Source organism: Rattus norvegicus, chromosome 17, assembly GCF_036323735.1.
Source record: "Rattus norvegicus strain BN/NHsdMcwi chromosome 17, GRCr8, whole genome shotgun sequence".
NCBI classification, from domain to species: domain Eukaryota; kingdom Metazoa; phylum Chordata; class Mammalia; order Rodentia; family Muridae; genus Rattus; species Rattus norvegicus.
In genome coordinates, this window is record NC_086035.1 from 12,198,524 (window position 1) to 12,221,520 (window position 22,997).

Sequence of the window (22,997 nt, forward strand, 5' to 3'; positions counted from 1 at the left end):
AGACTGAATTATTATGATTAAATGCCTAGGCCAAAAGTTAGGACTTGTCCCCTGTCTAGCTCATAACTTAATTATCCTATTTATTCTAAGTCGTGCCACGTGACTGGGTACCTGGTCCTCGGGTTTATGCGCCTAGCTTCCTTCCGCCTTCCTGGGTGAATCTCCCGTGCTTTACTCTATCCTAGAAATCCTCCGTCTACCAGATGTCCCACCTTCTAATCTGGCCTCACGTCATTGGCCATAGCCCTTTTTATTGACAGGCAAAGCTTCCATACACTACACAAAAGGTTCTCTCTACAGTTTCCTAATCACGATCACTCCAGGTCAAAGTGAGCATCTTTAAGTGTCTCTAACACTTACCCACTCCTCTCCCCTGGAAAAACCTTCTCAGGATTTGTAGACAAGAATCAGAGACTCCAGAAAAATACCACAGTCTTCCAAGTCTGTGCGAGAGAAAGATTTTTCAAACACTCCTTAACAGGACTGAGACCCTGCCTGGAACCTTTGCAGTGGTGTTTGCCCTCTCTGCAGGAACCTCCTGAAGTCCCCACAGATGAACACCCAGACTTGTACCCCTCTGGATTCAGGCTGCCTGGCTTCCTTCTAGAGGGCACTCTCCAGAAGGGAGGACTGGCAGGCTAACCCACCTGGCATCCTGCGAGATACCTGGCATTGCGTGTGCTGCCGAGTTGTGTATGTTGCTGGAGAGAGAGAGGGTGACGGTGGCAGGGAGCAGTGCTTAGTTCTGATTCCTGATCCTGTGCCCTGCTTGGAGTGAGCCCTGCTGTGTTACCCTTCATCTGGAAGCCGGCATCTGTGATTAAGATTCCCGGTGGCATATGGAAACCCCGACAGCCAAGTGTTCTTTGTATGAGCACGCATCCCGACTGTGAACGAGTGTGATTTTTCTCCCTTGTTTTCAATTAGGACTGCTTCTGTGTATGGAAGCCATACACTCTCGGAGTATCAGTGGACCTTTCAGTGTTAGCCTGCGTGCTCTCTTCAGTCTGGAACCCCAGCCTAGGCCCTTTTCAGTCCCCACTCAGGGAGAGTTTGATCCTGTAGGTAAGGAGGAGTCTTGAGACTCTGCTCCTCTAGAGATCTCTTAAAGGATGTCCCTGTTGTTGTCAGCAGATGCAGAACCATTGCCGTATGTGCCTTTGAGCATGGCACATGCCTGTTTGTTGATGTCACATGCGCTTCTGTAAATACATGTGTGCACTGGGCATATATTGCGTTGTCCGGGTAGGCCACCAAGGATCGGCGCCTCTGTCCTGCGAGACAAGGAGCTCACGTTGGAACTGAGGCCCTATCCTTGGGCCCTGCCTGATGAACTGTGGTCTTTGTTCTCAGGTGCTTCAATCAAGTGAGCAGGTTGTGCCTGGCCTTTGTTTCTTCTTCCCTGGCAGGATCAGGACAGATTCTGGTTGGGAACTAGCCAGCAGTTTTGTTTGCTTGGCTTGGGAGGGCAGCAGCACACAGGCTCCCTGCGAAATCCGAAATCCGGAGGAGGATCTGTGGGCAAAGTTTCCACCCTCCCCCTCTCCATCACGTTAGCCCCCTTATTTTCTCCTGTTCATTTCAACAGGATTTATGCTTGATTAAGTTACCCTCTTTTATCATAATTAAAGAAAAATGTGGTGGGAGGGCAGTGAGGACTGTTCAATGAAAACCAGATTGTTGAACCTGCAGGGAAACAAGGGCCGCCCTGTTGCTTCAGGCCCCGCCCAGGCCCCGCCCAGGCCCCGCCCAGGCCCCGCCCCGGGAGACTCAGCTGGGTGCAGAGAGGAGGCAACTCAAGCCCTCCAAAGAAGTCTTTTCCCCTAATGCCTGCCCAGGAGGTGGCAGGAGACAGTGGCACTGCCCGGGTATGTCGTCCCTTGGCCTGCATCCTCCTGGGATCTGTCAGATGTCACCCTCTGCTCCCGAGGGGCTTCGGGGAATGATCGTGGGTTTCTGTTTCTGAAGACCCTTTCCTAGCGATGCCCTTGAGCCTGATCCTGCTGGAATGTTTTCGAGAAGTGTGTTTAGAATTGGTTTGGCTCTTGTATCCTGTGCACAGGTCACCAGCCTTATCAAGGCTGTGAGAAGGTCGTATGGCTGAGTGCCCTGGTGGTTAGAAAGCCTTGGTTAGTTAGGGTTGGCAGTGGAGTGGTCTCCATTTTGAAGGGAAGTGGCCCTGATGTTGCTTCTGACATGGTTTTCTTACTCAGGAAACTGAGGCTCTTCGTCTCAGTAAGAAAATAGTTTAAGAATGGACCCTGGAGGGAGATCGGGGGACACACTTAGCACTGTATGAGAGAAAAGCAACAGAGTGGTAACTGCCAGGAGTGGGGGAGAGGGAGAAAATCCTGGCCTTTCAAGTTAGGCACTGAGGCCGAGAAACAAAGACAGCCCAACTTGTCATAGGAAACACGCTTAGGCTTTTGGCCAGTGTCCCCACCCTAAAAGAAGAAAGATAGGAAAAGGGAAAGAAAAAAACCACATTTAATGCTTGCCTGAGGGCTTATACTGAGAGGGCACCTGGTCCCAGGCCTGCCTGCCTGTCCCAAGGCAAAAGGATTTCACAATGGTCATGGATGGGTGGTTAGAAATGTAAATAGAGACAGTTCATTGATAAAGAGATGTGGCTTAGTGGTTAGTAACAAATCTTGATCGTCCAGAGGACCTGAATCCAGTTGCTAGCACCATATCTGGCAGCTCAGAACTACCTGTCACTCCAGCTCCAGGGGGAGCTGACATTCCTGGCCTCTGTAGGCAACTGCTCTTACAGGCCAGACAGACAGATGTGCACATACCCACAGACACATGAGCGCATGCACACATGCGCGCACACACATACACACACATGCGCATACCCACAGACACATGCACATACCCACAGGCAGGCACATGCACAGATCCACATACACATGCATACACATGAGCATCCCATAGACAGACACACCCACATACTGACAGACAGACACATCCACATATATACTCACAGACAGACACATCCACATATATACTCACAGACAGATAACATACACATACTCACAGACACATGCACATAATTTAAAATAATAAAAACCAATTAAAAGGGGGAGCTCTCCCACGACTGGAAGGGGAGCAGTGAGCTGAGGGAAGATTCCCCCCAAAGCGCCGTGCCATGAGGTGTGTGTCTCAGTATAGCACCCTTCACGGCAGCCCAGTTTTTCAGAGCTGTGTCTCTGGGGCTTTTCTCGAGCCTGCTCTGTTGATCCCTTTAGAGCCCAGGTAGGGAAGGGTTTCCGGTCTGTGTGCCAGCTGACTTCTTTCGTGTGTTGATCTTGGTGTCTCAGCCTGCGGTCCCTGGTCTCCTGCTACACTTTCCAGGACAGGCGGGGATTTAGGAATTTCTGGGGCCTGCAGGGTGGGTTGGATACTAGAGAGGAGCGGGAAGGGCTCCAACAGCGGGCTCAGGGCTGGTAGCCTGCTTCTCGCTGGCCACACCACACTTAGTGTGTACTTGGTCCCCTGGGGGTGGGGCTTTTTCCCCGGTAGGAAGTTAGCTTGCATTGGTACCTCGAGGGTCACATGAGGAAGCCGGGGATGGTGACTGCAGGCTGAAACAGCTAGGTTAACACGTGAAGGAAAGCCAGCTGGAGTTCTCTTCTCTCTGTTGTGAGGAATAAAGCTGTTCCCATTGCATAGAGGGTCGTGTGTAGCCCAGGCTAGCCTTTAACTCAGCTAGAGCCAGAGGATGACTTTGAAGTCTGAATCCCCTGACTCCACCATCCAGATTGGGTTTATGTAGCGCCAAGGATCGAACACAGGGCCTTGTGCATGCCAGGTAAGCACTCTTACCAATTGAGCTACAGCCCCAGCATAAGGTGCTGTTGATGTCTGGGGCACTCACCAAATGCTGGTGTGGATGTCTGTTTAGGGTAGAGGCTCGGACCAGGGCATTGCATATTAGTGGTCTACAGTCGCCATAGCAAAGCCGTCACACAGAACAGCTTAGGCAACAGATATCTCATGGCTCTGGAAGTTCTGACGTGAGCTGGGGTGGTTTCTGCAGAGGCCTTTGTCTTGGCTGCCCCCTTCTCTCTGTGTCCTTACGTGTTCTCTCCTTCCCTCTTTTCTCCTCTGTCCATCCCACCCCGTTTGATGTAGAGACAGGGTCTCTCTCCACTGTATAGTTCAGGCTTTCCTCAGACTTGGACCAGCGTTCCCTCATTTGCCTACACGCTTGGGTTAGAGGCTGGCGAGCCGTACTGAAAGAATCATTTGTGTGCGCGTGTGCGCATGCACATGTATGTGCGTGCACGGGGAGGCCAGAGGTCCATGTCAGGTGTCATTAACCTGTCACCTCCCACTTGTTCTTTTGAGACCATGCATCTCCTGGGCTGGCACAAGCCAGGTAGGCTGTACTGTCAAATGAGCAAGTTCCGTCTGCCTCTATGACCTAAGCACTGCAATCGTACATACGTGCCACCATGCCCGTGGACAGGCCAACACACCCACCAATTCCACCTATATGCCACCATACCCACGTGCGTGCTTCCATACCCGTGCTTTACGCTGTGAACCTCGTTCCTCTCCACCTTCCTGCCTGTGTCTTCTTGCATTCACTTTTACTACTTGTAACTCCGTCTGCTGCACGGAATTCTCCTTGACATTTTAAGTGGGTTCACGTTTCTTGTACCTGGGGAAAGGGTAGGTTCTATACATCGTTACCTCTTCTGAAAAGTTCTGCTGTTTTGTTTGTTTGCGTGTTTGTTTGCTTTTCTCCTCTCCTACTGTTGATGGTGGAACCCAGGGCCTCCATGCTAAGGCTGCATCCCAGCACCCCCTGTTACATTTCAGTGTTCCCTGTGCATCACACAATCCAGTTGCTCTGTGAGACATGAGAATAGGCTCAGGGACACCCAGAGGCTGTAAGAATATGCTAGGAGACAGTGTCTCCGAGGGGAAGTTAACCGAAGCTAACGATAGGCCTGCTTCATTTTTAAGTCCTATTTCGCTGCGGCTGGAGAGGTAACAGCATTTAAGAGTGCATGTGGCACAACCATGCAGACCAGAGTTGGTACCCCAGCATCCATGTAACAGGCCAAGAATTGCTGTTACATGCCTGGAACACTCACATGGGGACAGAACGCTCACTGGGCCTTGCTGGCTTCCAGCCTAGCGGAGAGAACATGAGCCTCGGTCTTAGGGAGAGACTCTGCTCCAAATAAAGAGGTGACCAGTGGCAGGGAGGCTACCTGGTGCCCTCTGCAGACCTCTTCAAGTGTACATGTTCATACCGCCTCGTGTACATGTGAATGAGTGAATGGATAAATCTTTCAAAAAAGAGAATACCAATTCTTTTTTTTTTTTTTTTTTTTTCGGAGCTGGGGACCGAACCCAGGGCCTTGCGCTTGCTAGGCAAGCGCTCTACCACTGAGCTAAATCCCCAACCCCACCAATTCTTTTAATAAAGAGTTTCTATTTTAGTACCACTCGGGTGCTCCTTACAACCTAGGGCCTCGAATGTGCCCATCACCACTGAGCTTCACTGCCAGGCCTAGGTGTGCATTTTTTCCAAATGAGAAAATGACTCTGGATGAGCTGGTTCAGCCTCTCCATGTACAGACTCTGAAGATGTCCACTGCTGCTGTAGATCCTGTTAGGGGACCCTGGGGCTTGTCTGCAGTCACACTGGGTGTTATTTTGAAATACCTGTTTAAGAACCAAGTCATGGAAAATGTCCAGTTAAAAGTCGAGACAGTCATGCACAGAACACCCTGGAGTGGCCTCAGCAGACACTGTTTCTGCTGGCCTCTGTTTCTGTGGTCTGTATGGGAATGTATGTGTGGTGTGTATGCTATGTGTATGTGTGCACATGTATGTATATGAGTATATATGTGTGTAGGGAGTCATGTGCATGCGCTTATGCAGTAGAACACTGAGTGACTTCACTCAGTGAACTGAAAGGTGGTGGTTTGCTTGGAGAGGGCTCTGTTACTGTTCAACATTGGCACATACTTAATATGGCGTCTGTTTGGAAGCCAGACGTTTGTAGAGACATTTCCTGTGACCTTCTGGGACCATTAAAACTCACCGTGAAGATTTGGTCCCTCAGGAAGGCCAGCCAGGCTGGTGGTCAGTACAGACTCTCATTGCTTTCAAATGGCAAGATCTAGAATGCTCACTGAATGGCAGGATATGGAGGGACCCCTTATGGGGTCAAGTCTAGCGTCAGAGTCCTGCTTTCGGTGTTTGAAGACCGTCCAGCTTGTCTTCCTTCGTGGTTGCGCTAGTCTGGATTCCCACTGGCAGCATTTAATGGTTCCTTTCATCCACATCCTCATTAGTACTGGATGCTACCATGTCTTTGTGTTGACTCCTCTCTGACCAGGGCGAAGTGGAACTTCAGTGTCGTTCTCTCTCTCTCTCTCTCTCTCTCTCTCTCTCTCTCTCTCTCTCTCTCTCTGTGTGTGTGTGTGTGTGTGTGTGTGTGTGTGTGGTCTGTATGAGAATGTATGTGTGGTGTGTGTGCTATGTATATGTGTGTACATGTATGTATGTGAGTATATATGTGTGCGTAGGGAGTCATGTGCATGCGCTTATGCAGTAGAACACGGGGCATCTTTGTCTTCCTTGATTGCTTTCCACTCGATCTCTTGAAGCAGCGTCTCAGTGATCTGGAGCCTGGCTACTATTGCTGGACTGAGTGCCTAGCAAGCCCTGGGATCCTCTGCCCTTCACTAGCCCTGGGTTACAGACACAGGCTACTGTACCTGGATTTTTATGTGGGTGCTGAATATTGACCTCAGGTCCTTGGAGCAAGCAGCTTACTGACCTGGACGTGCTCCCCAGTTCCCAGTGCATTTTTGTATTTTCCTGGTGGCTAGTTGAATGAATGGAATCCTGGGGGCCGGAGAGATGATTCAGAGGGTAAGGTGCTTCCCATGCAAGCCTAGTGTTTTGAGTTAGATTCCCAGAATCCACACAAAGGTAGGAGAAGAAAACTGACACCACAGAGTAAGTTGTCCTCTCATTTCCATGTGAAAACACAAACACATACACACATACACGTGCACATACATACAGGCACATATGCACACATATACATGCATACACATATACACAAACACATACACACAATATAGGCACATATGTACACACATGCATGCACACATACACGAACACACATACACACAATACAGGCACATATGTGCACAAATACATGCATGTACACATACATGCACACACATACAGGCACACACACCACACACACACACACACACACACACACACACACACACACGTTTATAAAAACCCATCAAGGAGTCCTGTTTTTTTTGGAAAAGGCCATGTCCTGGGAGCAGTCATCGTTTTAGGTCTTTGAACACAGTACTGTGGAATGTTTATTTCTTTCACGCACCATGTACAGTACTTAAAAATGTCCCCAGCAGAGACAGCACAGCGCGTCCAACCAATGCCTCACATCCAGCTGTTACTTAAGAAAACAAAACAAAGTGAAATTTTACCAGAGTAGTTGAAAGTCCGTGGCAGGGCCCAGCCACCTCTGCAGTCTAGGCTGTCGCTGCTGTACTCACATATGTGCTCTAAGCCCTCCTCCTTTCCGGAAAGTGAGCAGCTTAGGTCCAGGTTCCATCCAATCTACACTCGTCTTGCTCTTGACTTTCAGGGTGGGGTGGTTCTCAGGAAGAGAGTCCTGTGCTGCTGGCTCATTGAGTCGAGTGTTATCTGTCCTTGATGGATTGGAATTGCCCGACACACAGGTCGTTAGAAATAGAGATCAAGACATAAGATCAAACCAACACATTTCCTCCTCTCTGTTCCCCATAAAACACATCCGCCCCTTCGGTGTGAGAAGACTCAACCAGCATTAGTCTCCTGCCCCAGGTGATAAACCTCTTCTAGTCTCTGCTTGCTCTGAAGTATTCCATAATATAAATAACTTTTCCTGCAGCAGGCTCATCTGTTTTCTATTTCGAGGTGGTTTGGACCACATGGGGGGTGGGGGAGGGGTGCAGGCTGTTGTGGGGGATTCGGGCTGGCCCGGAAGCTCTGCAGAGCTGTCTCCTCCACTACTCTGCCCTGGACAGCTTAGTCTGGTGGGTGCTGCTTTCAAGATCAAAGACAGACCAGAGCCCAGCCCAATGCAGGAACTTGAACTCCAGGGAACGTCGAGTTGGGTGGTAGTGGACACACGAAGAAAGGTTTCCCGTCTACAGCACCCTGACGGGGAAGAGCAGCAGGGTCTGAGCCTGTGTTGAGTGGGCGTTCTCAGTCTGCCCTAGCCTGTGACACATTCCATCTGCAAAAGAGAAAAACAACCCTTGGAAGACCTGCCGTGGAGCAGAGTGGCTGGGGGGACTGGTTTCTTCAGCTTGACCTCGAGGGACAGAAAGAATGGAAGCCGACCCCAACAGTTTTCTCTGCCTTCTTCTTCCACACTCCCTGTGTAGAAGATGAGGAGCAGGGTTGGTGAAGGAGCTCTTTCTAGGGGAGCTTGTGATGCTCCGAGGCTTGCAAATAGAACGGAATACCTTCCGTTCGGGGTGTATTTCCCATGTAGGGACTTGGGTATCTTTTGTGAACAGATCTTGTGTTCAAAGCACCGCCTGACCCTATAGGTCAGGAGACTGATCAGGCCTCTGGTAGTAAGGACCGTCCGTGTGAGGCCACAGCACCCACTGACCTGATGGGTAACTATTTTAGCATTTTAAATTGTTTTACATTTATTTAATTCGCATGTTTGTGTGTGTGCGTCACACACACACACACACACACACACACACACACACACACACACACACGCCTAGGCACACTTTGGAGGCCAGAGGACAGTTTTGAGAGGTACTTTCCTCCCGCCAAAAGGGTACTGGGGGTCTGATTTAGGTTATCACGTTTGATAGTAGGCACTTTAACCCAGTGAGCCATCTTGCCAGCCCTAAGGGATCAGACCCTGACTCTCCCTGGTTTAGTTTTCTGTCGTCTCTATTACTCCACTCCAGCTGGTACCATTTCCAGCTCGAGGCTGTCTGCTCTCGGCTCAAGGCTCTAGGATCTAGGCTGAAGGCTCCCTTTCTTTCTGTGCCCCCAGCTCTGCTTCCTGGTTCTCTACACTGTGTCGGTCAGGTGCTTTTCCCCGGCATCTAAAGTGGGCTCTTTCTTCAGCACATCATTCTGACCCGCACAGCTAGTTTTGGAAGTCTTAGCTCTGTTAGAGGAAGTCCTGGGGACTTGGATGTCACACCCCTTAGCGGGCCTTTGAGGCAGTCAGTGGAAAGTCACCCTTTCCATTAGTGTATTTGCTTTCCAGAGTTCTTCTCCAGAGGATGAGCAGGACAGCAGAGGGTACTTGTGGGAGGGGCCATGGGGACAGGTAAGTCTGGAAAACACGGCTCTGTGTCCGCTTACATAGCAGGTTCCCTGACTCTAGGGGGATGAGCCCTCATCAGAGATGTCCTAGGAAGCCTTTGCTTCAACACTGAGCCTGCTTTTGGCAGTGCGGGCAGCCATGTAAGAGAGCTGCAATCTGAGCAGCTCAAGTACACACCCGTGCTCCTTGCTCACAGTGCTAGCGCTGCTGGCTTGAGGTCCCCGGACTGGGACTAGCTCACTCAGCTCCCTTTGGGGACACTCACCCTGGCAGGTTGACTGCAGCTATCTGGGTGTATCCTCCTTGGAAGGATAGAGAAAGACTCAGTGTTTCTCCTCCTCTGTATAAGGGCGGGAGGCCTGGGTCGAGACCCTTTTCCTCAGGTGGGACAGTTGCACCGTCACAAGGGTGATCATCAGATAAAGTCACAGTGACGTTTGGGCTTCTGTTTTGGAGAGCACAACTATAGACTTTATCAAACAATAAAACCTATCATAGAGTGTCAGCGTGCGTGTGCGTGCGTGAGTGTGTGTGTGTGTGTGTGTGTGTGTGTGAGTGTGTGTGCACGTGCATGTGTGTAGAGAGGTCAGCAGACAGTTATTACTCAGGTCCTGCACACTGCTTTTTGAGATGAACTCTCACTGGCCTTGACAGGAGTTTGCATTGTCAGCAAGCCCCTAAGATTCTGGCATGACACCACGCCTGGCTTTAAATTCTTTTATTTGGGATGCTTGGGTGTTGAGGTCAGGTCTTTATTTTTACATCTGAGTTATCACCCTGGCCAATATTCTAGTTCCCCTTCCTTCCTTCTTTACTTCTTTCCTTTCCCCCACCTACCAACCCCTCCCCTCCCCAGTGGGCCTCGGGAGAACCCCAGGTAAGCAAACGTTCTACCACAGCCTCGGACTGCCATCCTCAGCTCTACGATGAGATGCTTGAGAATTTCTTAAGGGGATCCAGGTGGAAAACAGCAGCATTGGTTGCTGTGGTAACAGCCCACCCAGGCAGCATCCCCAGAGGGCGGTGTCCTTTGCTGCAGCCATCCCTGGCCCAGCAACTCCCTTTTTGCTCCTACCTGTTGCTCTCTGGGGATTGGGACTCTGGCTGCATCGGTGCATGTTTTGTAGAATCCGTCCATCGTGTACCCCTAAAGTAGGTACCCCTAAATGTGCAAGCAACCGCTAAAACCTTTTCCTTGGTGTAAGGTGGTCATGTGGTGGGCATGAGTGGACTTACTGTTAGAAGGGAGCCAATGGGGACCTTCGAGGCTCTCTGGCATCAGTATTAAGTAGAGCAGGTTGGTTTTGAGTAAGAATCCCACGCCGATGGCTTGCTGGGGTGCACACATCTGTGAAATAACTCTTGCTCTGGGGTTCACCCCTCAAGATGATCTAGGAGTCTAGGATTTGGGATGAAGTTTGACTTGGCAGTCCTGACTGGAAATCTCTAGAAGATTCTGAGTGAGTCAGGGCCTCCCCAAGGTCGGGCTCTGTCCTCTTTTTTTTTTTTTTTATTAGAGTCATAATTTTAAACTGTGTCATGAATGTATTTTTGCTTTAGTTAGCAATGTTGTGCAAACCGTGAAACGCCAGCTTTAAATTAGGACAGATGCTCAGAAAACCGAGAAGGATTATTTCCCCCTCGTCTCCCAGCTCGTCCCGTAAGAACCCGTGGAAAACAGAGGCAACCCCCTCCTCTGCACACGGCCTTCTGCTTTGAAAATTCACCTGGCTTCCACCTTTCTTTCCAACCTGAGAAGCTTCGAAGGTCCTGGAAGCAGAGCACAGCATCTTAACCAGGTTTGTAGGTAGACGTGGGACCCAGCTAGGGCCTGCTAGACTCTCCATGCAGATGGCTAGACAAGATAGACAAGATCTCTTCGTTTTAGACTAAGAAGGGCATCGGATACTAGACTGCTGTGGAAGGGCCCTCCTCTTCCCAACGTGAATTACAGACACGGAGGGTTCCTGACGTGCTGAAGATCGTCCAAAGGTTTCCAGCAAAACAGCTCCTTTGACAGCCATTGGTATCTTTGGGGTTGTCAGTTCCTCTGGCAAGGAACCAGTTCTCCTGTTTGGGGGGAGCAAGTACCTAAAGCCCACCTTGAGTGGCTTGGAGAAGGTCCTCTCGGGAACCAGAAAACAGGGTTTCTTTGTGCTCTGAGCTCCTAGGACAAGCGAACTGGAGCTGGTAGCTAGCAGTCTTGCCACCAGGCAGCGGTTTAAATCAAAATAATCACTTTAAGAAACAGTAGGGAACCTAGCTGGAGAACCATTTCCTCTGGCCCGAGACACTAAAACATGGCCTGATTTATGCCGTTGGCCGGGGCAGCCTGTTGAAACGTGGAACTCAGAGTTATGAGGGCCCCTCCCCTCCGTCTGTCCACCGGCTGCTGGGATGAAAAGGCTTAAAGTAGGAGAGCCCGTGGAAGGCCTCCAGGGCCCGAGAGTGGCTGTTGAAAGGCTCCAGTCCGCAGGGAAGTGACGACTTGGGGGCAGGTTGTGCAGACAGGCTGGCTCTACAGCCCAGCCCTGAAGCAGTTGGAACTATGTCTGGCTTGGTTGGGGTTTGAATTGAGGTGTGTGTGTGTGTGTGTGTGTGTGTGTGTGTGTGTGTGTGTGTGTGTGTGATGTCTCAGTGTGTGTGTGATGTCTCAGTGTGTGTGTGATGTCTCAGTGTGTGCACATGTGTGTTATGTGTTAGTGTGTGTGGAAGCCAGAGATCAACCTCTGGTGTCTTCTTGGTGTTTTGAGACAAAGAGTTTCACACTTCTGCTTTTGGGTTTTTCGGGTTCTAGGGATTACAACCAGGCCCTCATGCTCGTGCTTTGAGCACCTAACCAGCCGAGCCTGTTCCTCAGCCTTGGACCCTCAGAGTCCATTTGATCCGTGTTTTTGGACTGTCCTTCCTCAAAGAGACTCATAGGTAGTTGTACATTCCTGGTGGCAATGCACAGGGCCCAAGAATAGGAACTCTTCCACCCACCCTTTATTTGCTGGTTGCTTTCTTCTCTGGGGAACTGAGAGCCTTCCTAAGAATCGGGTGAGCTTGGAACTGGATGCTGATTTGGCCTGGGCTGCAGCTGAGTGAATGACAAGAGGGGGGACACTGAGGTCCCACCCCATAAGCTGCGTTCCCATCCCTGGTTCACGGCATTCCTCCCCCTCCCCCTCACAGAGATCTATTCTTGGTGGCTTCTCCTCCTAGGTCTTCAGCCTCTGGAATAGAATGGCGTCCCCAGTCCCTGGTTCCAGGCATCTGCGGTGGTTGTGGGGAGAGGGCAGGAGGTCAGAACCTGCCTGGTACCACAGTGGAAGTAGACAGACTGCAATGATTCTCTGACTCTTCCAGCCCCACAGAGTCCCCACAGTGACTCGTTACCTGTGCGTGGAGATGCGGCTGAGTGATACCCCACTACCACGGTGGCTTCTGTGTGGTGCTGGGGATAGAACCCAAGACTTCATGCATTCTAGACAAGCCCTGGCTAGCCCTGCCACATCCTCAGCCCACTCTTCACAGACGCTCATCTAGGTGTAATCCAGAAGTTAGATTTTAAATTCTGTCGCTTTAGACAAACCTACGGAAATTTAGAATTGATTTAACAATTAGTATGTTCCTTAAGCAACGTCACTTTTGAAACCTTTTGAAGGCATTGTTTCTTATTTTATGTGTTTTGGCGTTTTGTATATACGTTTGTTCCATCTGCGTGCCGTACCCTTGGAGGCAAGAAGAGGGCATCAGATCCCCCGGAAGTGGAGTTAAAGACAGTTGTGAGCCTCACGTGGGTGCTGGGAATTGACCCCATGTCTCCTGGAGAAGCAGCCATGGCTCGTAACTGCTGAGCCATTTCTCCGACCCGCACCTTAGTACCGTTTAAAAGATAGTGTCTTCATGAGCCTCAGACCCCCATTTGTGTTTTCCAGCTACAGATCCCTGTGGACAGAGGGCCTGTCGGTGAGCATTCGGACTATGTTATGATCTGACACCCGTGTTGTGGAAGGCCTTTGAAAGTGCTGACGTGGCAAAATAGAAGTAGCTTCTTTACTTTTTCTCTTTCTCTTTCTTTCTTTCTTTTTTTCTTTAAGGGCTGCTGGAAGTCGAGAGTTCAGAAAATATTTTTTGTGGGCCTGAAGAGAGGCAGAGTGTGACAGTTAGCTGTTGTCCTCGGGAGTAAGATGATTCCATGGGGTCAGGTTACCCATCCTGATCTTCTTGCTTTGCAAGAATTGGGCAGAGGGAAGTGTGTATGCCTTCAGGACTTTCGGTTGATGGCAAACTGTTTGGGGGCAGATAAGCTGGTGTAGAGGACTCCATCTCGGCCCCTGATCTACCTGTGTTCAGGTGAGGCTGGACCAGAGAACGCTACTCAGCCTGAACTTGCCTGTGGACACACACCACTTGCTGTATTTTATTTGCGACTTGGATATTCCTAACTTGTCTTTAATGCTTGGACACGAGGTTTTCCTTGCCGATCCCCACAGCCTGTGGCCTGTTGTTACGATAGAATGTACGTGTCGCGTGTGTGGTTTGTGAACGTGGTAGAAGCGGAGGATTGAGCCCCTCTGGGGCTGTGCTTCTCAGGGCTGTGCTTAGACACTGTGCTCCTGGCATCACACTTAGCCAGGCACGCGGAATTGTGGGGAAAAGTTGAGAAGAGTCCCAAGCTGTCGTTGGTTCCACTTGTGACTTCCTGGCCAGCCGGGTGATGAAGTGTTTGTCTTTCTCTCCTTCTCACTGTGTGTGTAGCCAGTACTGACTGCCAGGAACCGAGGGTGGGTGCGACCGGAGGGCCAGGGAATGAGCTGACTGCTGGCTGGGCTCCTCAGACCTTGAGTAGGCTTCCATCCAGAAATTCCTTCCCCCCGATGTGTTTAAGCCACCATTATTTTATTACCCTCCACTTACGCCATACCTGCCGCCTAAGACAGCTAGACCCACATGGTACCATCAGGGGACATGCAGAGCTCTGGGGCCTGGTGTCTTCAATGGGGAGTACTCCATTGTACTGCTAACACCAGGAAGGCAGAGCCGACAGCTCCAAGATGAGTGTCTTAGGCATCGTCACGGGGGTGTGGTGAGCCCACCGGGCATTTCATCAAGCAACTGAAAGGAGGGTGAAAAAAGAGAGATCGTGTGCCAGCATTGCACACTAAAGTACAGGTAGGCGAGAAAGTCAAGGCCCAGCAAACACGCTGGTCACCAGGTGGCCTCGGCCGAGGAGTCTGCCTGACTCCTGATGCCCCTCGGAAACCTCTGCCCCCCACCAGGTAGATGGCACCGTACTCTTGATGTGCACTGCTGTGCTCACACCACAGACATATCATGTATTACCGTGCTCACACCCACAGATAACACCACACACCACCATGCTCACACCCACAGACACCACATGTACCCCATATTCTCAGATATATAGTACCACACTACAGTAGATAACACCATACTCATCTACAGACATCACACACACACACACACACACACACACACACACACACACACACACTCAGGCATACCATGTGCCATACTTATAGAAACAGGATCACATTGTATGCACCACACCCATCTATAGACATGTAACATTAACAGGGACACATTGACATGCTCACACATGTGCTACACACAACCATATTGATACCCGCAGGTACACATGTGAACCACACTCATACAACCATGCATACACCACACGCACTCACAGACTTGCTGTAGGTACCAGACTCCAACACTATAGGAACACGCCTGCACTGTGCACCACAGACAGACAGACACTGTGCATGTTGCACATACCACATGCGGCATATAATCTGTACTTGTACAACACATGTTGCATACAGATAGGATACACTTATGCACACCACACATGCTCACACACCACACACAGCAAACCACATGCTTACACATACCTACCATATCATATTCATATGCTCCACAGATCCACATGGATACCATGCATGGATACCCGTGCACACGGGACATATATATACATTCGTATTCAGGATACCCACAGGTACTTCCCCACCCCAACCCCAATCTGACAACGCTGGGATTGGGTTTTGCTGGATTCTGGAGTTGTTTTGATAAGGAAAATAAAGTCCCACCGTCCACCAGCAGAACTGCTACTCTGCCTCCTTGGGAACGCAGGACCCCCTCAGCCATCTGAGACACGCAGCAGTTAATCGCCACAGGCTGTTGTCACACATCTGTAACCGTCACTGTCTGGCCACGGTTTCATCCCTGGGCTATCTGCAGTCTCTGCTCTGTTGCCCTTCAGCAGGAGGCACCCAGGACGCTGCACACTTTGAGGGGCGAGCCCTGCAGTGTTTCACAATCCTGCTCTCCCGGACTCTCAGCTCAGGATTGATTCATGTATTACGGCTTTCCCTTTCCAATGAACCGAGCTTGTCCAGTTTTCCCCCGGAGTCCACAGCAACATAGCGTCTGTCTTCTGCTGAGGTGAACTGCTGCTGCACTGGAAAATGATTTTCTTGTTTTCTGTGCTCCTTCCTTAAAACTTATTAGTGAACTGCTCGCTTGTGTGAATGCTGGGTCTCTCAGACACCCCGACGTCTGCACAGTTGGAAGGAGAAACACAGTGTCTCTGTCGCTGTTTCTAAAGCTCCATAAGATTTTCCCCCCTGCAGTAGGGTCTCTGGCTTGACAGTGTACCCTGAGGTGTGCACAGACCTTGTTTGGGGACCTCACTGACTACTCAGCCCTGGGCAAAGCCATGGGGAACGAAGGACTTGGGGGTTTGCTTGAGAGAAGAGACTTGCCCCAGCATGCCTGAGGCTCTTGGTTTATTTTTAGCGCTGCAAAATGAAACAATAAAGGTTTTAAGTATAAAATAAAGGTTTTACAAGGGAGGCCCTCTGGGTTTGATCTCGGTGTCATCCCAAATTTGTCTTGCACTTCTCCCAAGACACGAGGGAGCTTTTCCAGATGGGCCAGCATCAGTAAGGTGGCTTCCCAGCTCAGCTCCGCAGGGCGGGCATGCTCAACCAATGGCACAGCCTCCTGAAGGTAGCCATCCCAGCCTCAGCCCCGTTCTGTCTCTAGGATCTTCAGGTCCTCCCACAGTCCTAGACTGGATGGTTGGTGGCAGGTTGTGTCCCAGGAAGCTGCCTGGTCAATCTCACCTCAAACCGTCAAGCAAAGGGGAGCCCTTAGAGAGATCCTCTCTTCCTCCCCCTGATCTCCCGTAGGTACATTTCCAGGATCCCAAGTGGGAGCTGGAGACACAGGTGTGGCCAGGTTAAGGTGAACAGAGTGATTCTTTAACTGCCTAATAAAGTCTAAATCCCAAAATAAACTTTTGGACAGGCAGTAAAATTTACATGTCAGCATGCAAAAAATGAAACCAGTTTTGTGAGGAGAGAGGGAGTATGGGTAATTTCTGCGCCCCCCCCCCCATCCCCGCCATGTATTTAAAGTGGCCGTTTGAAAATGAAACCTATAATTTGGGGATCTTTGTCTTTTATGTGTTGCGCTTAGAATGTGTGAGCACGTGGCGCTTTAATTGCCGTCTCTTGTCCTTTTTCGTCTGCCGTATTTAAATACAAGGGACGGGGGAAATAGATTGAACCCGCAAAGGTGATTTAAAATTTTTTTTCTTTATTCTGCATGATGGGAATTTTCTCTCTCTCTTTAAAAACGGATTTGAAAACGAGACAACTGGGAAATGAAACAAAAAAGTTATGAGATGTGTTTTGAGAGTAAGAGCTGACCCCTTAATTGACTGGGCCCTTCGCCCAAGCCCCTTAAGATCTCTTACTCCCTACTGTGATAGTTAAGACAGAAGTGGGGGGGGGGCTGCTGTGCTGCAGGCGGGGTGGGGCGGAGGGGTAGGGGGTAGGGGGTGCTTCCTTCTTCCCTCTGCAACAGTTAACTTGGGATGTGTCATGTCTCTGTACTGCTTTTGGTCTCCTTGTAGTGGATGTGGTATGTATCTGAGTATCTTGCCTGCTCATATGCCAGTGCACTGCTTGTGTGCCTGGTACCCACCGAGGTCAGAAGAGGGCACGGAACTGGAGTCGCAGATGGTTTTGAGCCACCACCTGAGTGCTAGGAACGGAACCCAGGTCCTCTGGAGGAGCCAGAGCATTCAGCTGCTGAGCCATCTTAAATCATTGCTGCATTTCCCCCCCTCTAAAAACATCCAGGATGCCGTTGACCGAAGTTGCAGACAGAGTCCCCTACCGCTGACAGTAACGAAGTGTCCGTGATGCAGTTTGCAGACTGAGACTCTCTGAATGGTGGCCACCCCTTGAAAGGCACCCTTGGTTGGCACCTGTGCCGGTAGAGGCTACTTTGTCCTCTTGCCTGGCTAACCAGACAGGAAGTGGAGGCCGCTAGCTCCCTATGAACTGGCAAAGGCATTCTTCCACCTCACGCTTGTGATCAGAACAGCTTCATGGACTGGAGATGAGGTGCAGGAGACACAGAACCTCAAGTTTTTGTCAGACCCTGAGGTACCCGCCAGGAATGCTCATGTGATCTGTTCAGGTGCTTTCATGAATGCTGGCAGCCAGGCCTTCGTGCTCAGGGGCTGCGGAGCTTAGCGTTGGGGGTGGAGTGAGTGGGAAGAGCAGAGAGAAAGGGGGTGGGATTCATGTGTGTATCTATGCGCGTGCCTGTGCGTGCGTGCGTGTGTGTGTGTGTGTGTGTGTGTGTGTGGGGTGTGTGTGTGTGTATGTATGTATGTATGTCTGTGTGGTGTGTGTGTGTCTGTATGTGTGTGTGTGTGTATGTATGTGTGTGGTGTGTGTGTATGTATGTGTGTGTATGTATGTGTGGTGTGTGTGTATGTATGTGTGTGGTGTGTGTGTCTCTGTGTGTATGTATGTGTGTGGTGTGTGTGTATGTGTGTGTGGTGTGTATCTCTGTGTGTATGTGTGTCTGTGTGGTGTGTATCTGGTGTGTGTGTGTATGTATGTGTGTGGTGTGTGTGTCTCTGTGTGTATGTATGTGTGTGGTGTGTGTGTATGTGTGTGTGGTGTGTATCTCTGTGTGTGTATGTGTGTCTGTGTGGTGTGTATCTGGTGTGTGTGTGTGTGTATCTGTGTGTGTGTGTGTGTGTCTGTGTGTATGTATGTATGTGTGTGGTATGTGTGTGTATGTGTGTGGTGTGTGTATGTATGTATGTGTGTGGTGTGTGTGTATGTATGTGTGTGGTGTGTGTGTATGTATGTATCTGTGTGGTGTGTCTGTGTGTGTGTCTCTGTGTTTGTATGTGTGTGTATGTGTGTATGTGTCTGTGTGTCTGTGTGTGGTGTGTGTATGTATGTGTGTGTATGTGTGTGTGGTGTGTGTGTATATGTATGTGTGGTGTGTGGTGTATGTTATGTGTGTGGTGTGTGTGTTTGTGTGGTGTGTGTGTCTGTGTCTGTGTGTGTGTGTCTGTGTGTCTGTGGTGTGTGTGTGTATGATGACAACCTTGGGTGTTGTCCCCCAGGTGCTTCACACTTTTTTAATTAAGAAGTATTTTTGATCAGGGTCTTAAACTGGCCAGGAGTTCCCTAAACAGACTAGACTGGCTGGGCAGTGAGCCCCCGGGAACTGCCCCCCCCCATTGCTGGGATTACAAACACATGCCTCTCTTTAGAAGGGTTTTTATATGGGTTCTGAGGGTCATACTCAGACCTCCACACTAGAAAGGCCTCACGGAGTGAGCCATCTCCCGAGGTGTCCTTTACTTTTATTTAAACATTTGCTCCCTACACAATGTCATTTTAGTCTCACCCATTTAAATTAAACTCTCGCTGGAACGCCAGCATTGCCTACTGGGCAAATTCCAGAGCAGTGTGAACCTGTCTCAGGAAGAAGGCAGATAGTGTTTGGAAAAAGACACCCAAGGATGTCCTCTGGCTTCAACACACATCCATGTACACCTGGACATACACAGACATATACATGGACACAGATACAGACACACATGAGGAGTAAATGAGGAATGTGATGGTCAGAAAAAAAAAAAAAACGTTTGTTTTTGACAAGTGAAGAAGTTGGATAATTTGCAAGGGGGGAGAAATCACGCAGAGGGAAGTGCTCACAGGAGTGTGTTTGTCACAGCATCCTCGGAGAGTGCCGTTGTCCAAGCTAGTGGGAGACATATTTCCCCCAACACAGTGCTAATTTTACAGGACCAACCCATGGCCCACCGCCTCCTCTTCACTTCTGCTCACCCACTAGAGAGACGCCACACTACTCTTTCAGGTCTTAACAGAAGCACCGGTGCTGAGGGCTCCTGGGTACAGAATTCACCGTAGTGGGAACAACGTGCGTGCGTGTGTGCAGACAGGGTTTCTGGGCTGATTTTGGTTTGTTTTCAGGCTGTGGGGTGAGGGCCGAGGCTGTGTGTATAGGAGACAGACATTAGCGCCTTTCCCCTGGTGCTACAGTAGAGGTTAGACTGTGTGTGTCTTCCTAAAGAAGCCACTGACTCCTTGCTTAGGCTGTGTAAGCTGCTTTAAGGGTGGCCTCACTTATTTGCTGATCAAGGCATTAGCAAACATCTTTTCCGTGGACCGGAGAACTGTTGGTTGATTGGTTGGTGGGTTGACAGCAACGAGGCCTCCACTTCTGCTTCGTCCACAAGGAGAGTATACCTGAAGACCTCAGGGGCCCTCCTTGGGCACATACCCTCACTGCTTCTTGTGCTGTGAGACAGACTTCACTGGCTTTGACCCCCTCTTCCTCCTGCCCACCCACTCACAGTCATGTTTTTGCCCAGAGACATAAGGCAGGACGCATTCCTGGGCCAGACTGGAAAAGCAGTCATTTCCTGGCAGAGAGCGTGGTCCCGTTATAAAGTGGTCTCCTGTGAACAGAGCCCTGCGCTGTTGAGTTTTATGGAGGCTGTGCTTGTCTTGAGCCCCATGGGAGTCCGTAGCTGCAGCAAATGGAACTTTTCAGCGGACCTGCATGTGTGCAGCAGACCGCACCTTCCTCGGTTTCCCAGCCTGTGCTTAAATCACAAAGGATTCCGTGAGGGACCCACACCCTTTAAGAAGGTCTCGAAGGTTTTCCTTACAGTGTTAAGTATTGTGATTGAAAAAAAAATCGTTATTCAGGGCACACTTGGGCTTGGGTACAACCAATGTTGTTGCTTCTTGTGACTCTCAGGGACGGCCCTTTGTCACCAGTGAACATTTTGTCCCTGCTGTGCTGCTGCTATATCTTAGTCTTTCAGACTGAGGCTTCTGCTGGGAGAAGCCGATGTTGGATGTGACAGACTCAAGGCTCATACCAGGGTGGGTTCCGGGCTGGTGGTGATCTGTGACTGGGTTGGGAAACACACACACACACACACACACACACACACACACACACGATGCCAATTGTTCTTACACTGGACTGGCTTTAAGAGCTAGCAGTCACCCAGCATGTGAGTAGTAGGCAGCTACCCTTGGGGTGTCCCCAAGGCTTAAGAAGGAAGGGAATGAAGCCTAGTGCCCGAGCCCAAAGTGGATACACTGTAGCCCAAGAGAGACACAACTGTGGGTTCCTATAGCTCACGGCTCCTTGTCTTGTCCCCAGAAGTTCCTCTTTGCTATTCTCTCCTGAGATGCACAGGGTGGTTGGGATGAGAACTGTTCTCAATTGTCATCAGCTAGGCCAACCGGCCCCTCTCTGAAATGGGGGCAAGGCCACAGGGAAGAGGTCACCTTGCTAGGTATGTGATGCCTTTTCCTAAAAGTTGGATAGAGGAGAACCTGCTTCTTATAATTTTTTTTAAATGCATGCATGTATGGCATGTATATTGCATGCTTGTGTGGAAGTCAGAGGGTAACGCTGGCTGTTGGTATGGCATCTTCAGACAAGTTCTTTCATTGGCCTGTAACTTTCCAAGTAGGCTAAACTGACTGGCTAGTGAATCCCAGAATCCTCCTGTCCTGCCTCTGGAATTACTAGCCTGAACTGCTGTGCCTAGCACTTTTATATGGGTTCTAGGATTGAACAAGGCAAGCGCTTTGCTGACTAAGCTGTTTCCCCAGTCTCAAGATGCTGTAATAAAGGCTAGCGAAAGAGCATCCCTTTAGGACTTAGACTCTAAGTCCAGTCACACTGGCCCTCCCAGCAAGACTTTCAGGGTAGAGGCAGTATTAGAGTGAGCATCAGGCTGGTCCCCTTTGGTGCCTTTGGCCCCTTGGAGCCAAGTAGAGCTGACTAGGAAGAACAACAGGAGAGCAAATGCACACCAGGGGTTGGCTGGCTCTGGCCCGCATGCTGGCACAGGTCTCGAGCTGTTCCTCCTAGGAAAGAGGGTTGCTGTGCCAGGCGTAGGGATTCACTTCATACATGAAAGAGGAGAGCTCTGGGCATCCACTGAGCCTGAGATTGTTCCAAGGTAGAACAGGAAGTTTGTTTGAGTGTCTTGAAGGATTGGCTGCTGTTTTCTGAGAGGGACAGATGGTGGTTTCAGTCAACGCTCCCAGAAGTAGTGTGGGCACCAAGTACTCAGTGTGTTGTGTGGATATCTAACACTGTAAGGCGGAAATCTGGGAGACAAGGAGCGGACAGACTGTAGTGAGCTGCGGTTCTGGAGCCCTCTGTAGCCATCTGGTCACAGCAGACAGACTGTGCATGCTTGTCTGATGATTCGGACAGCAGTGTGCCATGCTTTGTCCAGTCTGGAAAGAGAGGGGCATGAGGTTGTCATTAGCTCACTTCCAGCCTGGTGTGTGTGTGTGTGTGTGTGTGTGTGTGTGTGTGTGTGTGGCGGGGTGTTGGTCTGCACTGACTTGTACACATGGTTTTGTTATTCGGTTTGGGGCTATTGGTGCATTCCTACTGGGAGCTGTGGTAGGCTGATCTCTGGGGCCAGCACTGCAATAAACCTCTCTTGATGTTATTAAAGGGATAACCTTTTACCATGCCTGGAACTTCTTCTCCCCTGACATCTGGGGCACCAGGCTCTCTCTCGCCTAAGGTAGAAGTTGCATGTCTGGGAGCTGAGCAGTTAGTAGCCCATGATGGTTTCCCAGAGGAGCCTAATTTGGTTCCCAGCAACAATGTTTTTTTTGGCTTACAGCCCCTTTTAACTCTAGCTCTGGGGGGGGCGGTCTGGCATCTTTTTCAGGACTCAAAGGCATTAAACATATGAGTATATACATACATACACAGATACTCACATAATAATAATAATAATAATAATAATAATAATAATAATAATAAACATATGAGTATACACAAAGACACATAACAACAACGACGACGATAACAGCAGCATCAGTACCAAGGGGCTGGAGATATGGCTGAGAGGTTAAGAGCACCACTTGCGGGGCTGGGGATTTAGCTCAGTGGTAGAGCGCTTACCTAGGAAGTGCAAGGCCCTGGGTTCGGTCCCCAGCTCCGGGAAAAAAAAGAACCAAAAAAAAAAAAAAAAAAAAAAAAAGAGCACCACTTGCTGCTCCTGAAGACCCGGGTTCTGTTCTCAGTGCACACATGGCAGTGCACAGGCAACCGAAACTATAGTCCTAGGAGTTCTGATACCCTCTTCTGGCCTCTGCAAGCATTAGGTAAATATCGTGTACATCCATACAATGTGCATACGTGTAATCAGTCTAGATACACAAAATAATAATTTTAAAAGATTATTAGAAATAAGGCTTTAAAAAAGAATCCGCCCTCTTGCTTCTCA

The 22,997-nt window shown here is 49.9% G+C and overlaps 1 protein-coding gene across 4 annotated transcripts in view; it reads left to right on the forward strand.

The window, feature by feature from the left end:
* Ror2 (receptor tyrosine kinase-like orphan receptor 2) overlaps nucleotides 1–22,997 on the forward strand; it is a 175,296-nt gene that overhangs the window by 73,775 nt on the left and 78,524 nt on the right. The window contains exon 1 of one of the 4 annotated variants that reach the window (XM_063276346.1): nucleotides 10,769–11,160. The exons of the other annotated variants lie outside the window; for them this stretch is intronic. The gene's annotated coding sequence lies outside the window, so the exon portion shown is untranslated. Of the gene's footprint in view, nucleotides 1–10,768; nucleotides 11,161–22,997 lie in introns of those variants that run through there. 4 annotated transcript variants of the gene reach the window in all.